Source organism: Emys orbicularis, chromosome 15, assembly GCF_028017835.1.
Source record: "Emys orbicularis isolate rEmyOrb1 chromosome 15, rEmyOrb1.hap1, whole genome shotgun sequence".
NCBI classification, from domain to species: Eukaryota; Metazoa; Chordata; order Testudines; family Emydidae; genus Emys; species Emys orbicularis.
This window is the reverse complement of record NC_088697.1, coordinates 7,391,884-7,405,126: the sequence shown is the minus strand read 5'-3', so window position 1 is coordinate 7,405,126 and position 13,243 is coordinate 7,391,884. Positions and strand designations below refer to the sequence as shown.

The following is a 13,243-nucleotide window of genomic DNA, read 5'->3' as shown; positions in this document are numbered from 1 at the left end:
CCTCCCTTGGTCTCTATGCCAGAGCTCCTATCAGCTCAGTGTCCTTCCTGGAAGATCCTCCAGGTCGGCTGCTGAGAGGGTTGTGATGGGGTAAATGAAGGCAGAGGAGGATTGTTCCTCATGGGTTTTCTTTGTGTGGCTCTGTGAACCTGCTGGAGGAAGCATCATTTGAGTTTGTTTCAGTACCTTGGGTTGGGCTCTGGTTGTGACCCTGAGCACAGGGGTTCCTGCACTCTCTGCTCTTAACCCCTTAGGGAATGGACAAAGGAGCAGCTTCAGAAATTGGATAGAAAGTAGCCTAAGAAAGTGCAGCATAAGTGAGAAGAAAAACAACATCAGCTCCCTGGTGGTCTAGTGGTTAGGATTTGGTACTTTCACTGCCACAGCCTGGGTTTGATTCCCAGTCAGGGAAAAGTGCTGTTACATCAAAAAACCTTAAGTATTCTTCACTTCCAATTTAAACAATTTCATGTTTTTTTCCTGATTCCCCCATCTTCTACATGATGTTGGGAAGGGCTTGGGAGACCATATCAAAATCAAAGTTTCCCACTGACTAGTAGCAGAATGTGGGCATGTTTCCTCTGTGCACCTCGAAGTCCAGGCTGCATGCCCTTTTACACAAATAGACATGGAAATTATTTTTCCCCTTGCAAGCTAGGCTAACCAACCTTATAATAACAATAATAGACATTCAGGTTGACCCAAGATTAATATTTATTTTTTCCAATTTTCTTGCTGAAACAAAACCAAAAAATAATTGTGGGTCAACCAAAGTATTTCAGCAAATAAAATATTCATCCAAAAAACTTTCATCCCACTCTATATACAAGTATTTGGAAGTAACCATCTCGGAGAAACTGAACATTAACCTCTTCCATTCCTGAGGTCTAGCTGCTGAAGTGTTCTATGAATGGACGATGGGCCTTTCACCTGTTGGCCACTGGTTACTACCTTGTTCAGGTGACTACTGATGAAAGGCAGTGTAGTTTAGTGGCAGACCTACTTCTATCCCTCTACCCAACTAGAGGTGTTTGTTTCACATTGCATGTAAAAATACAATAAATGCATTTTGTTGGTACCTAAAACTGGGATCAAGATGAAACATTGTGATTGTAAGTCAATGAGACAATCTCTGCTGAGTTCTACAGAAGGAAGGTTTTCTCATCAGGTTCTAGCACATGATAAAAGTTTTGAAGGTTCTTAGAGCTTTTGGACACATAGGCCAGAACTTTCAGAAGGTCTCACACCCACCGCTAGAGCCAGATTTTCAGAAGAACTCAGCTCCCATTTAGGCAACAAAAATTTTGGCCAGGTTTTCAGAAAGGCTGAACACACTGAGCGCTGAGCTATTTTGAAAATAAAAGGTGGTAGAAGTTGTGGGTGCTGGTTGCTTGGCCGTCTGGCCCACCATGCAGGAGTTTGAGGTTCAACATTACTTTCTCAGAATGCTAGCAACCATCTTTTATTCTCTTAAAAAGTGAGCAGGGAGACTACATATAAAAATCAATTCTGCTTCAGAAGGTCTCTAAAAGTTGAAAGAGATGTGTCATCTCTGCCTCCCTGAAGAGTTCATAACAAGTTAAAGAAAACTAAGATTGATAAATGGTTTAGCTAACCATGTCAGGCTTGCTGTGTGGTCTAACGTGTCAGATGCAAGGTTGTGTCTTTCTGTCATTTGTTGTTCTGAGCTCCGTATGAAGGCATGTGTTCCAATCCCCTTCCTGACACAATGATTGTCTTCTACCTGAAGAAATAGCCTAATTTCAACCTCTCCTGTAACATTACAACACCAACTACTTAGCATTTGTATGAGAGAAGTTGGAGGGAATTCAAACATCTTCAAAAGTGATGCATTTAGAGCACCTAGTTGGGTAAATTCCAAGCTCCCTATCCAGAGGAGTCCTGGCATGGCTTGAGGGGAGGCAGGCTTGGCTGTTCAATATACAAGTGGAAGGAGAAGGGTGCGGTATGTTGATAATATAGAATGTGAGACTCATAAGCTGTGGTTATGTGTTCTGAGAGTTATCACCTTGCTTTCCATTTAAGGTCAGGGAGGGATATTATAACCAAGTGTTCTGGCAAAACTTTTCCCCTGGCCTGGTCAGTGAACCCTATGGTGAGAAACTTTCCGTGTATTTGACTGCATTTTGGTTTCTTGTATTGTTGGATAGGGCCTGAGATGCTGGAAGGGAAATGTCCATGGAAAACTTGGACATTGCTGTTCTCCGAAAAAAGGCAGGTACTATTTAGACACTATTGCTTCTAGTATTTCTGTGGAATCCGAGTCTAGCTGAAGAATTCCTGTCTATCCTAGAGAATCATTCCATTGTAAATACAAATGAAATGAGATCTGCAGGTCAACTCAGCGCCTTTTTAAAATATTTACTGAGAAAAAAGCCATTATTTGCCTTGTTGAAAAGGACAAGCAGCCCTCTTTTCCTTTCAATTTCAAATGTGAAATGAATGGAGATTTTCATTGAAAAACTTCTATTTTTTAAGGGGAATTGAACCCAGGCCATAGCTGTTAAAACACCAGCACCTACTGCTTAAAGCACCACATAGGGCTGTTTTTTTCTGACAGCCAGTGTTGTTTTTCTCAGGCTCCTACTTCACCAATGTCAGACGTTGGTCCATTCTCCATTGCCCTGAAGGGACAAGAACAGAGAGTGAAGGATCTCCTGTACTCAGTGTCACAAGCTGAGCCCCAAAAATGGACAGCATGGTATCACAAACTCAAATTATGCTTCCGGTTCCTCCATCAGCATCACAGGAGCAAAATAAAAAATCACCAGAGGAGCAATTCTTCTCTGCTTTCATTTACCCCAGTGCAATTCTCTCCACTTCTTCTGTTTATAATCTGGAGGCTCTGTCAGGGGAAAAATCATTGAGCTAACAGTATTTCTGGGATAGAAACCCAGAGTGGGGGGTTGATGCTACCTGATGGGATGCTGATTCATTATAACAGGTCCCTTGGCTTTAGCTTCCCTCAGTGTAGCTCTCATTTTGTCAGCTCTGTGCTCTCAGGAAGCCAACAAAGTGCTGAACCCAGCTTCTCTCGGGCCACTGGGAGCATGGGGATTGCATACCAGCTGCAAGTCCTTCTGTTCTCTCCTTGTCCTCCTTGGCTACCCCGGATCCTTTCCCACAAAAGGTTTCATCAGATGCTGGAGGTACCTAAGGACCAGCAGGTTTCCCTCACCCACCTCTTAAAGCAAACAGTGATTCCCTTCTCTGACACTCCTGGGGCCACATTTCCTTTGAGGAGCTTCTCCCCAGGGCGTCTGATATCCTGCAAAAATGTGTGTGTGGCTTGGGGGGAACCGGATTATCTGTCCCATCTCTAAAAACTGAGAAGCTTTTTTTGACTTTTCCCCACTATGTGAGTCAAACAGCATCTCCCCCTGTTGGGAAAACACTAAATTCCACCCTTCCACGCTAGTTTCCTCTGATGAACTGGTAAATCAACCCCAGCTCTCAGGTCTAGAAATCAGCTTCTAACCAGCCTTGTAATAGCCCCTGTTTGCTAGCTGGAGAGTGAAGGAACAAAGACAGAAGGCAAAAGTCAGAAAAAGAATCTCAACTTGCAAAGAAGCAGCCTTAGGGCTCCTTCTACACTGTGATTGTGCCTTTGAAGAAGTCCTGTAGGCAGCCTGGCTAGCTCAGTTAGTAGAGCATAAGACTCTTAATTTCAAGGTCATGGGGTCAAGCCCCATGTTGGGCACTTCATCTTGCTGCCTTAAGTGTGCTTTTTTTGTGTATATGATGAGCCCAAAATGAAATGCACTCTCTTGCCTCTCAACGATCTTTCGCAGAAAAAGTCTCTTCCTGTTAGCTTAGATAGAACAGGAAGAGAGAACAAACTAACATTTCCCTCTATTCAAGGGACACCATCATAAGACCTAACCACATCAGCCACACCATCAGAGGCTCGTTCACCTGCACATCTACCAATGTGATATATGCCATCATGTGCCAGCAATGCCCCTCTGCCATATACATTGGACAAACCAGATAGTCTCTATGCAAAAGAATAAATGGACACAAAACATTCAAAAACCAGTAGGAGAGCACTTCAATCTCCCTGGACACTCAATAACAGACTTAAAAGTGGCTATTCTTCAACAAAAAAACCTTGAAAAACAGACTTCAACAAGAAACTGCAGAACTGGAATTAATTTGCAAACTGGATCGCATCAAATTAGGCCTGAATAAAGACTGGGAGTGACTGGTTCACTACAAAAAATAATTTCCCCTCTGTTGATACTCACCCCTTCTTGTCAATGGTTGGGAATGGGCCACATCCACCATGATTGAATTGACCTCAATAGCACTACAAAAAGAAATTTCCCCTGTTTTGCTATTTACCCTTTCTTGTCAACTGTTGGAAATGGGCCACATCAACCCTAATTGAATTGACCTCATTAGCACTGTCCCCCCACTCTGTAAGGCAACTTCCATCTTTTCATGTGCTGATTATTTGTACCTGCCTACTGTATTTTCCACTCCATGCATCTGATAAAGTGGGTTTTAGTCCACAAAAGCTTATGCCCAAATAAATTTGTTAGTCTCTAAGGTGCCACAAGTACTCCTCGTTTTTTTAAGGAAATAATGTTATTTCAAAAGGGAAAAGTGGTGCTGTGTGTTGAAAGGCTGGCTTAGACATTTCTTATTGTTATTTTCTGATTCCTCATTATTGTGATTTTCTGATTCCTCATACCCAGACCCTGCCTAGACAGGAAAGGAGGGGAAATGTGATCATCAGTCAATACTAGATTTATCTGACATGAAAAGGGGACCAGAAGCTGTTTGTAGTTAGCTCAAAAAAAAAAGCAAGGGGAATACTGCTGGCTGGGAGCTAAATATGCAGGAGAATGAGTTGGGATTCTTCTATGCTCAGATGTGTTAAGTAGCTGGTAATCTCCCAAATTATGGTCTGTTCCTTCCATCAAAATGCAGGCTAACCCCCTCCTTTAGACTTTAAAGTTTCATGAAAGGAAAAATCTTAGAATTTATGGATGTATTTGAGAAAGGAAAGCAGATGGACTGAAAGAAGACAAAAGGACTCAGAAGGGAGTGAAAGCTTATTGGTCCTGCCTGGTTTCAAAAACCAGTGTCCTCTTACAGGTGAGGCAAACATGAGAACTACCACACTACAGAAATCTAATACCTTTGGGCCTATTTAATAGAGCTTTCTTAGTAGCCAGTGCATCAGCTCAATCAGTTTTCCTTTGAAGAACAGGAAAACAAAGTGCACCACAAACTTCTTTTTTAACACAATAATCAGAAATGCTGCAAGAGCTCCTCCAATTTGCCCATCTCACAAGGAGACAAAACACAGCCAAATCTCCCAACCAACCAAGCTCACATCTGCTCCCCTTTTCCATGAACATTTCCCTGACAGCTCCCAGGGACCCATTCAACAAGACAGGAAATCCAAATGCAGTAAAGTCAAGGGAAAGATTTTCACCACAGGTTTCACTGACTGGGAAGGGTCATTTCAGACAGAAAAGTTGGGTCATTTAATGCCAGAATACTAGGCTACAATATCCTTCCCTCACCTTATGTGGAAAGCAAGGAGATAGGTGTGAGAACAACCACTCCTAACCAAAGAAACAGGGAACCCAACACAGTGTTTTTGAACCCTAAAGCAGGGGGAAAGGCTTTTCAAAGGCAACCTACCCCAGGAGTGTCAGAGAAGGGAATGACTGTTTGCCTTAAGAAGTGTGTGTGTGGGCGGGGGAGAAACCTGCAGGTACTTAGGTCACTCCAGTCCAGCTTCTGACAAAAGCTTTTGTGGGAAAGCGCCTGGGATAGCCGAGGAGGACAAGGAGAGGAAACAAGGTGGCCGGTGAGAAGGTGGGTACAGCAGTTTAGCTGCTCCCTAAGCATGCAGCGTTGATAAACCAGGAGCAGCACTAGGGGGCAGGCAAAGCTAAAGGGCCTGTCATTGTGAAACATACCAGCTCAAATGAGGTGGTGTCAAAACCCCTGGCTTGGGTTCTAGGACAGAATTGCTCTCTGCTCAGTGGGCTCTCCTGTAAGAGCCACTAGATAGGCAGAAAAAGCGGAGAGGGTTGTGCTGCAGTAAATGAAGGCACAGGAGGATTGTTCCTCTTGGGATTTGTGTTGCTCTTGTGATCCTGCTGGAGGAAGCTGAAGTGTCATTGCATTGGCCTGGGCTCTGGTTGTGACAGTGAGCACAGGGGGTCTTTCAGCCTCTGTTCCCAGGCTGTAATAGTAGGTGATTTCTGTGGTATAGCAGTTATTATGTTGGTCTAACATGCAAAAGGAATCTGGTTCAAAACCAACCAGGAGTACTGGTGCTTCTGGTTCTTTTTGTCCAAGTCCTTTCTCAAATACATCCATAACTTCTATGCTTTCTTCTTCATTGGTTTTTCCTTCCATGAAACTTTTAACGTCAAAAGGAGGGGGTTAGCCTGCATGTTGAGGGAAGGAATAGATCATTATTTGGGGGATTAGCAGCAACTTAAAACATCTGAGCATAGAAACATTAGGATCTTAATTCAATTTAATTTAATAAATCTAAATAAATTTAAATGTAATAAATAAAAAATGAATGAATAAATTTATTTAATAAATACATTAATAAATAAACTAATTAATAATGTAATAAATTTGTACTGTACTGCTCCCTTCTTCCTCCACCTGTATGTTTAACACCCAATCCTGCCCACCCTCAAGCAATGCTAAGTTTCTCCAGGGGAATAAACTGGAATTTACCCAACTAGGTGCCCTCAATATGCAGCTTCTGAAGTTATTTGAATTCCTTCCACCTTCTCTTGCCACTACTCTAACAGAAATCCGAAGCAAGCGCTCTTCTCATGTTAAAAGAGAGATTGTAATGAGGACATTTCTCCAGGTAGAATAAAAAGCTTGTTTCAGGAGTGGGATATTAACCAAGGGTTTAATGGAGACCAGAACACCCAACTGAGAGAAATATAGCACCTTGAATCTGGAATTTTAGAGCACTCAACCACCCTGAAAGCAACTGTACTATTAACCCTAGTTTTCTTAAATGTTTTATGAGCTACTCACGGAGGCCCAGGTGGCACATCTCTTTCAACACCTAGAGGCCCTCTACAGCACAGCTGTTTTTTAGGCACAATCACCCTCACCTAAAGTTTCAGATTTCCTAGAGCCCTGTGACTTCTGAAGTGTGGTAGTCTCCCTGCTCACTTAATAGGGGAATAAAAGATATGCATTACTACAAACCTCCTCTGCTTTCTCCAGATTTCATGACCTCTTAGGTGGGATCAGCAGCCTGGGTTTAATTCTTGCTCAGAGAAAGTAACTTTACAACAAAAAACCTTAGTTCATTCCTCACTTGCAATTCAAACAAATGTGTGATTTTTTTCCTGACTCCCCCTTCTTCTAGATGATACTGGTAAGGGTTTTGGAGACCATATGAAAATCAAAGCTTCCCACTGACTAATAGCAGAATGTGGGTATGTTTCCACTGTGCACCTCAAAGTCCAGACTGCATGCCCTTTTACACAAATAGACATGTTCAAATTATTTCTCCCTTGCTAGCTAGCCTAACCAACATTATAATAACAATAATAGACATTCAGGTTGACCGAAGATGAAAAACTGGGCAAAAATTTAGGTGCCTAACTGGGAGCTGGCTCTAGTGGTGGGTGTGAGATCTTCTGAAAATTCTGGCTGATTATGTGTCTGGAACCTCTAAGAACCATCTCAACTTTTAGCATTTGAAAGACCTGATGAAAAAGCCTTCCTTCTGTTCAACTCAGTAGAGATTTTGTTCTTGATTTAAAATTGCCATGTTTCACCTTGAACCTAGGTTTAGGTTTCAACACAATTGATTTTATTTTTATATGCAATGCAAAACAAATATTCCTCTGTAGACATTTGAACAGAGGGCTATACGTAGATCTGCCATTAAACCATGTTGCCTTTCACCTTGAGCAAGATGGTAACCAGCGGCATACAGGTGGAAGGCTATGAAATAGGGTTCATCCTCAGGACCCTTCAGCAGCTAGACTTCAGGAATGGAAGAGGCTAATGATCCTTCTCTCCAGATGGTTAATTCTGAAGACTAGTCTATAGAGCTGGGTGAATGTTTTTTGGATGAATATTTTATTTACTGAAATATTTTGGTGGGCCAAAAATGATTTTATTTTTTTTAGTTTTGTTTCAACAAGAAAACTGAAAAAAAATGCATCTTGGAGCAACCCGAACTATTGTTAATTATTATTATTATATAGGTTAGGCTAGCTAGCAAGCAAGGAAATAAATGATTTCCCCAGCTCTACTTGTATGAAAGGTCCACAATGGCAACATACCTATCCTCTGTTCTGAGGCTGTTTGATTTTCACATGGTCTCCAAAACCCATCGGAGCATGATGAAATACCAATTGAGGAGACAAGTGAAGATATGTGTTGAAAAGCATCTTTCCCTGACTGGAAATCAAATCCGGGTCACAGTGGTGAAAGCACCAAAACGTAATGAATAGACTAGACCACCAGAGAGGTAACAGTGGATGTTTTTCTATCACCTGTACTAGGCTTTCTCTGGCTCCTCTATCTAATTTTAGAACCTGGTCCTTTCTCCATTGCCCTGAGGGGACAAGAACAGAGGGTGAAGGATCCCCTGTGCTCAGGATCACAAACTGAGCCCAACCAAAGGCTTTGACACAAACTCAGATGCCTTAGCTTCGTCCACAAGGCTCACAAGAATAACACAAACAGCAGATGGGGGGAGGGATAACTCAGTGATTTGAGCATTGACCTGCTAAACCAAGGATAGTGAGCTCAATCCTTGAGGGGGTCACTTAAGGATCTGGGGCAAAATCAGTACTTGGTCCTGCTAGTGAAGGCAGGGGGTTGGACTCAATGACTTTTCAGGGTCCCTTCCAGTTCTATGCAATAAGTATATCTCTATTTATTTATTTATTTTACAAACAAACCCCAAGAAGAACAATCCTCTTCTGCTTTCATTTAGGCCCATTGCAACCCTCTCCGCTTCTTCTTCCTCCTACCAGAGGCTCTTCTAGGAAAACACATGGAGCCAATACTAACTCTTTCCTAGAAGCCCAGGAAGGGGTTTTGATACCACCTCACATGAGCTGACAGGAGTTAGATTCTGTGTAATGGGGCCCTTAGCTTTGCCTGCTCCCTAACCTTGCTCTCTTGAGGATCTTAGGCAGGAAATGTTTCTTCCTGTCTCTGAGCTTTAGTAGAATAGGAAGAGAGGTCAAATTGACATTTCCATCATCCTCTGAGAGTGAGAGAGAATTTTCTCCTCTTCTATTCTAGCCTAGCTAAGAGAGGGAAAAATAACCCTTCAGGAGCTGACTGTCCCCTTCAGTAATCTTTAGCTTCTCTACTTCTTCTTACATTGGCTCCAGCTCTGTATTGGGCATATAATTACTTCCGTGTCATATCCTTCCCAGCCCTCTTTATTGTCATGGAGATTGTTTCAGGCTGCGGACGGAGTCAGCTCTCTGCCTATCGACTGGATCACATGGTATTCATTTCTTGTATATTTCTCTAACTCCTCGTTACTGCATTTGTGATGATTTATAAAAACCAGCCTGAGAGTAAAACAAGATGGCAATAAAAAATCAATATACTGTGCTAAAAATACCAGTGGAACAGTAAGGAAATTTGTAGCTCAGAGCTTGCGTTAACATCATTTGAAGACATGCAAGATGTTGAGTTTTCAAATATGTTATGGGAAAAATGTTATTTAAAAAGGGGAATGTGATGTTGTATGTTAAAAGGAGGGTTTAGAGAGTTCCAATTATTATGTTCTGATTCCTCACCCCCCCAAACCTGCCTAGCCAGGAAAGTAGCGGAAATGTGATCATCAGTCAATAGATTTCTCTGACATGAAAAGGATACATGAGGCTGTTTGTAGTTAGCTCAACATAAAGAAAAGTGAGGGAAAACTGCTGGCTGGGAGCTAAATACGCAGGACAAAGGGTTGGGATTCTTCTACACTCAGATTTGTTATGTAGCTGGCAGTCTCCCAAATGATGGTCTATTCTTTCCCTCAAAATGCAGGCTAACCCTCTCCTTTTGAACTTAAAGTTCCATGAAAGGAAAAAAATAACGAGGAAGAAAGCATAGAAGCTATGGATGTAGTTGAGAAAGGACTTGGAGTGATAAAAGACCAAAGGAGAGAAAGCAGCAATGTTTCTGCCTGGTTTCAAACCAGGGACCTTTTGCATGTTAGGCAAATGTGATGACCACTACACTACAGAAACCAGCTATGGTCACTTTGGGGTCCTTTTCTAAGGCTCTCTCAGGAGCCACTCAACTCGCTGATTCCCTTGAAGAACAGGGAAACAAGGGGTACCAAGAAGGTTTTTGGATGAGTCAAGAAAAGGGAGTAGCATTGTCCCCCTCGGGTAGCCCCTGTTCAAGTCCTGGTCAGAAAGCAAAACTTTTCTGCAAACATATAAAAAAATGTTGTTTTTCACTTTACTTCATAAGTACAGTTGTGTGGCAATTAAATGATGACCCTAAAGTTTCATAAAAGCAAAGAATACTAAACAAAAAAGGGTGGGAAATATGGATGTATTTGAGGAAAGGGCTTGGAATGAAGGAAGACAAAAATTGATCAGTAGAGAGAAAAGGCAGCAGAACTTCTCTCACAACTACTGTAATAGAAATGCTAAGCGAATGGTGTTCTATTGTTGCGAAGGAGATTAAAGTGGGGCCATTTTCTCCAGACAGAAGAAAATGGTCATGTCAGAAGTGGGATTTGAAACCACATCTCTATGCAGAGACCAGAACACCCAAGAGATAGGAAAAAAAGATTCTTAAAACTGGTACTTTAGACCAGTCCACCATTCTGATGCTACAAAGAATGTGACTTATCAACCCTAGTTTTCATTAATATTTGATGAACTCTTTAGGGAGGTAGAGATGGCACATCTCTTTCAACTCCTAGAGACCTTCTACAGCACAGCTGATTTTTAGACACACTCACCCGGACCTAAAGTTACACGTTTCCTGGAGCTCCATGAGTTGTGCATTGTTGTAATCTCCCTGCTCACATTTTAAGTGAACAAAAGATGGTTGCTAGCATTCTGAGAAAGTAATGGTGAACCTCAAAATCCTGCTTTGGACTTAACTCTCCTGAGTAGTTTTGGATCATCTGCAAATTTTGTCAACTCACTTCTTAGCAGATCGTTTATGAATATGTTGAATAGTACTGGTCCCAGTACAGACAGCACTATTTACCTGTTTCCATCCTGAAAACTGACCGTTTATTCCTACCCTTTGTTTCCTATCTTTTAACCAGTTATTGATCCATGTGAGGACCTTCCAGAGGTGAAAGTAAGCCGGTACATTCCGGTATGGCGTACCAGCAAGAGCTGGTACACTGTGCCGGACCGGACCGGCTTCCCCAGACTGGTGATTTAAAGGGCCCAGGGCTCCCTGCAATGACCCGAGCCCCGGGCCCTTTAAATCGCCTCCCGAGCCCCACTGCCAGAGGCCCAGGGAGCAAATCACTACCATGGAATGCTGCTCTCTCCCGCTCTACGAACACAGAGCAGGGGCGGCGGAAGCTTCCTTACAGTGAGGGGGGGGGCACCGTTGTCTGAACTGTGGTGCTTCCAAGACATCCCTTCCCCAAGGACCCACACTCACACCACCTCTCCCCCTGAGGCCACACCCACAGAACGCCTCTTCCCCCCCAAGACTCCCCTCTTTTCCCCCCTCCATCATTTGTCCTAACAGCCGGTAAAGAGTGGTGTTCCAGCACCCCTGACACAGAGCTAAGCAGGCAGCTGTGTGTGTGTGTGCGTGTGTGTGTATGTGACAGAGACTGCTGTGCTGAACTGAGCCAGTGAGGGAAGCGGGGCCTGATGTCGGGGCTGTCCCCCTCCCCCTGCCTCAGGACTGGTTGCTTCCAGCAGCAGTCTGAACTTAGAGACAGTGTGCCGACACACTCACTCTTCCGCAACACACACACTGTCTCTCCCCATATGCAAACAGTCTCTACCCCGCCATGCACATTGCAGTTGAAAAGCAGCTGGCAATCTAGTAGGTTGCCCATGGAACAATGGGATAGAGAAACCGGCATCATGTGATGTTGTACCGGCCCATGAGGCATTGCAAATCCTTCCCAAAACACCCTGTGGCCAGTTGCACAGTGGGATAGCTACCCACAGTGCACTGCTCTCTGTGGCAATGCAAGAGCTGCTTGCGTGGATGCGCTCTGGTGACACAAGGGGCATAGTGTGGACATGCAATTGCTGTTTAATTAAAACACTTTAACTAAAGCAGCATAACTCTGCTGTGTAGACATAGCCTGAGAGTGAGAAAAGACAAGACCCAGTTCCTGTTGAAACTAAAGAACCACAACTTCCCCTGTAGTTGGCAGGATTTGAACCTGTGCAGGGAGACACCAATGGATTGCTAGTCCATTGCTTTAACTACTTGGCTACAACTACTTGCACTAGCTATACCTCTCACTACACTCTAGTTCTGTTCTCATTGAGTGATCAATTCCAATTGTTTCCTCAGACCAGCTTCCACAACACACTCACTGCTGTGCCATTGTGTAAGTGTGTCCAGGGCTGAACAGGAGGAATTCCTGCTCATTTCCCTTCTGGCTGGAGCATGAGGAGAGTGTGTTTGTGGTTAATGACATTGCTGTAGATTGTTGTCCATTTCCTGCCCTGATAATTCAGACAGTCCCTTTCCTGTCACATCGCCACGAAGAAAAAGGTGGCTAGGGTGGGTCTCAGGGGAGGGGGCAGAGAGGTATTGTTGGTGGGCAGACCTTGGGGTAGGGGGTGGAGAGGCACAAGCAGCAGGTGAGGAGGCCTCAGGGGAGGAGAGGAGCGAGCAAAAGGTGGACCAGCAGGCCTCAGCCAAAGGGGCAGAGCGGGGGAGGGAAGTAGCCAAACGGGAATGAGGGTGGAGCACAGGTGGGGCCGCAGAGGGAGGAGAAAGAGCAGGGTGGAATGGGGGGGCAGTGCCACAGTCCATGTACCGATGGCTCCCCCACACTTTTAAGAGAGCTTCCAGCACTTATGCCCAGCCTCCCCAAATGCAAGAGTCACGGGCCACCTATTCTCTGGGTCTTCACTAACCAAGCATCTCCCCAAGCTATGGGAGAAGATCTGTTGACACAGCGCTATCTACACTGGGGTTAGCTTAATATAACTGCATTGCTCGGGAGGGTGGTAAATTTTTTACACCCCTAAGTATTGTAGTTACACCGACCTAATTTTGTAGCGTA

At 43.7% G+C, this 13,243-nt stretch overlaps 4 non-coding genes across 4 annotated transcripts; 2 read left to right on the top strand and 2 right to left on the bottom strand.

The window, feature by feature from the left end:
* The first annotated feature begins 340 nt into the window (after positions 1-340).
* TRNAE-UUC (transfer RNA glutamic acid (anticodon UUC)) lies at positions 341-412 on the top strand. Its single transcript has one exon. It is a non-coding gene; the product is annotated as a tRNA-Glu (tRNA).
* A 3,236-nt stretch (positions 413-3,648) lies between these two features.
* Positions 3,649-3,721, top strand: TRNAK-CUU (transfer RNA lysine (anticodon CUU)). The gene has a single exon. It is a non-coding gene; the product is annotated as a tRNA-Lys (tRNA).
* Positions 3,722-10,177: 6,456 nt separating this feature from the next.
* Positions 10,178-10,250, bottom strand: TRNAV-AAC (transfer RNA valine (anticodon AAC)). Its single transcript has one exon. It is a non-coding gene; the product is annotated as a tRNA-Val (tRNA).
* A 2,117-nt stretch (positions 10,251-12,367) lies between these two features.
* TRNAA-AGC (transfer RNA alanine (anticodon AGC)) lies at positions 12,368-12,449 on the bottom strand. The gene has a single exon. It is a non-coding gene; the product is annotated as a tRNA-Ala (tRNA).
* Positions 12,450-13,243: the final 794 nt, after the last annotated feature.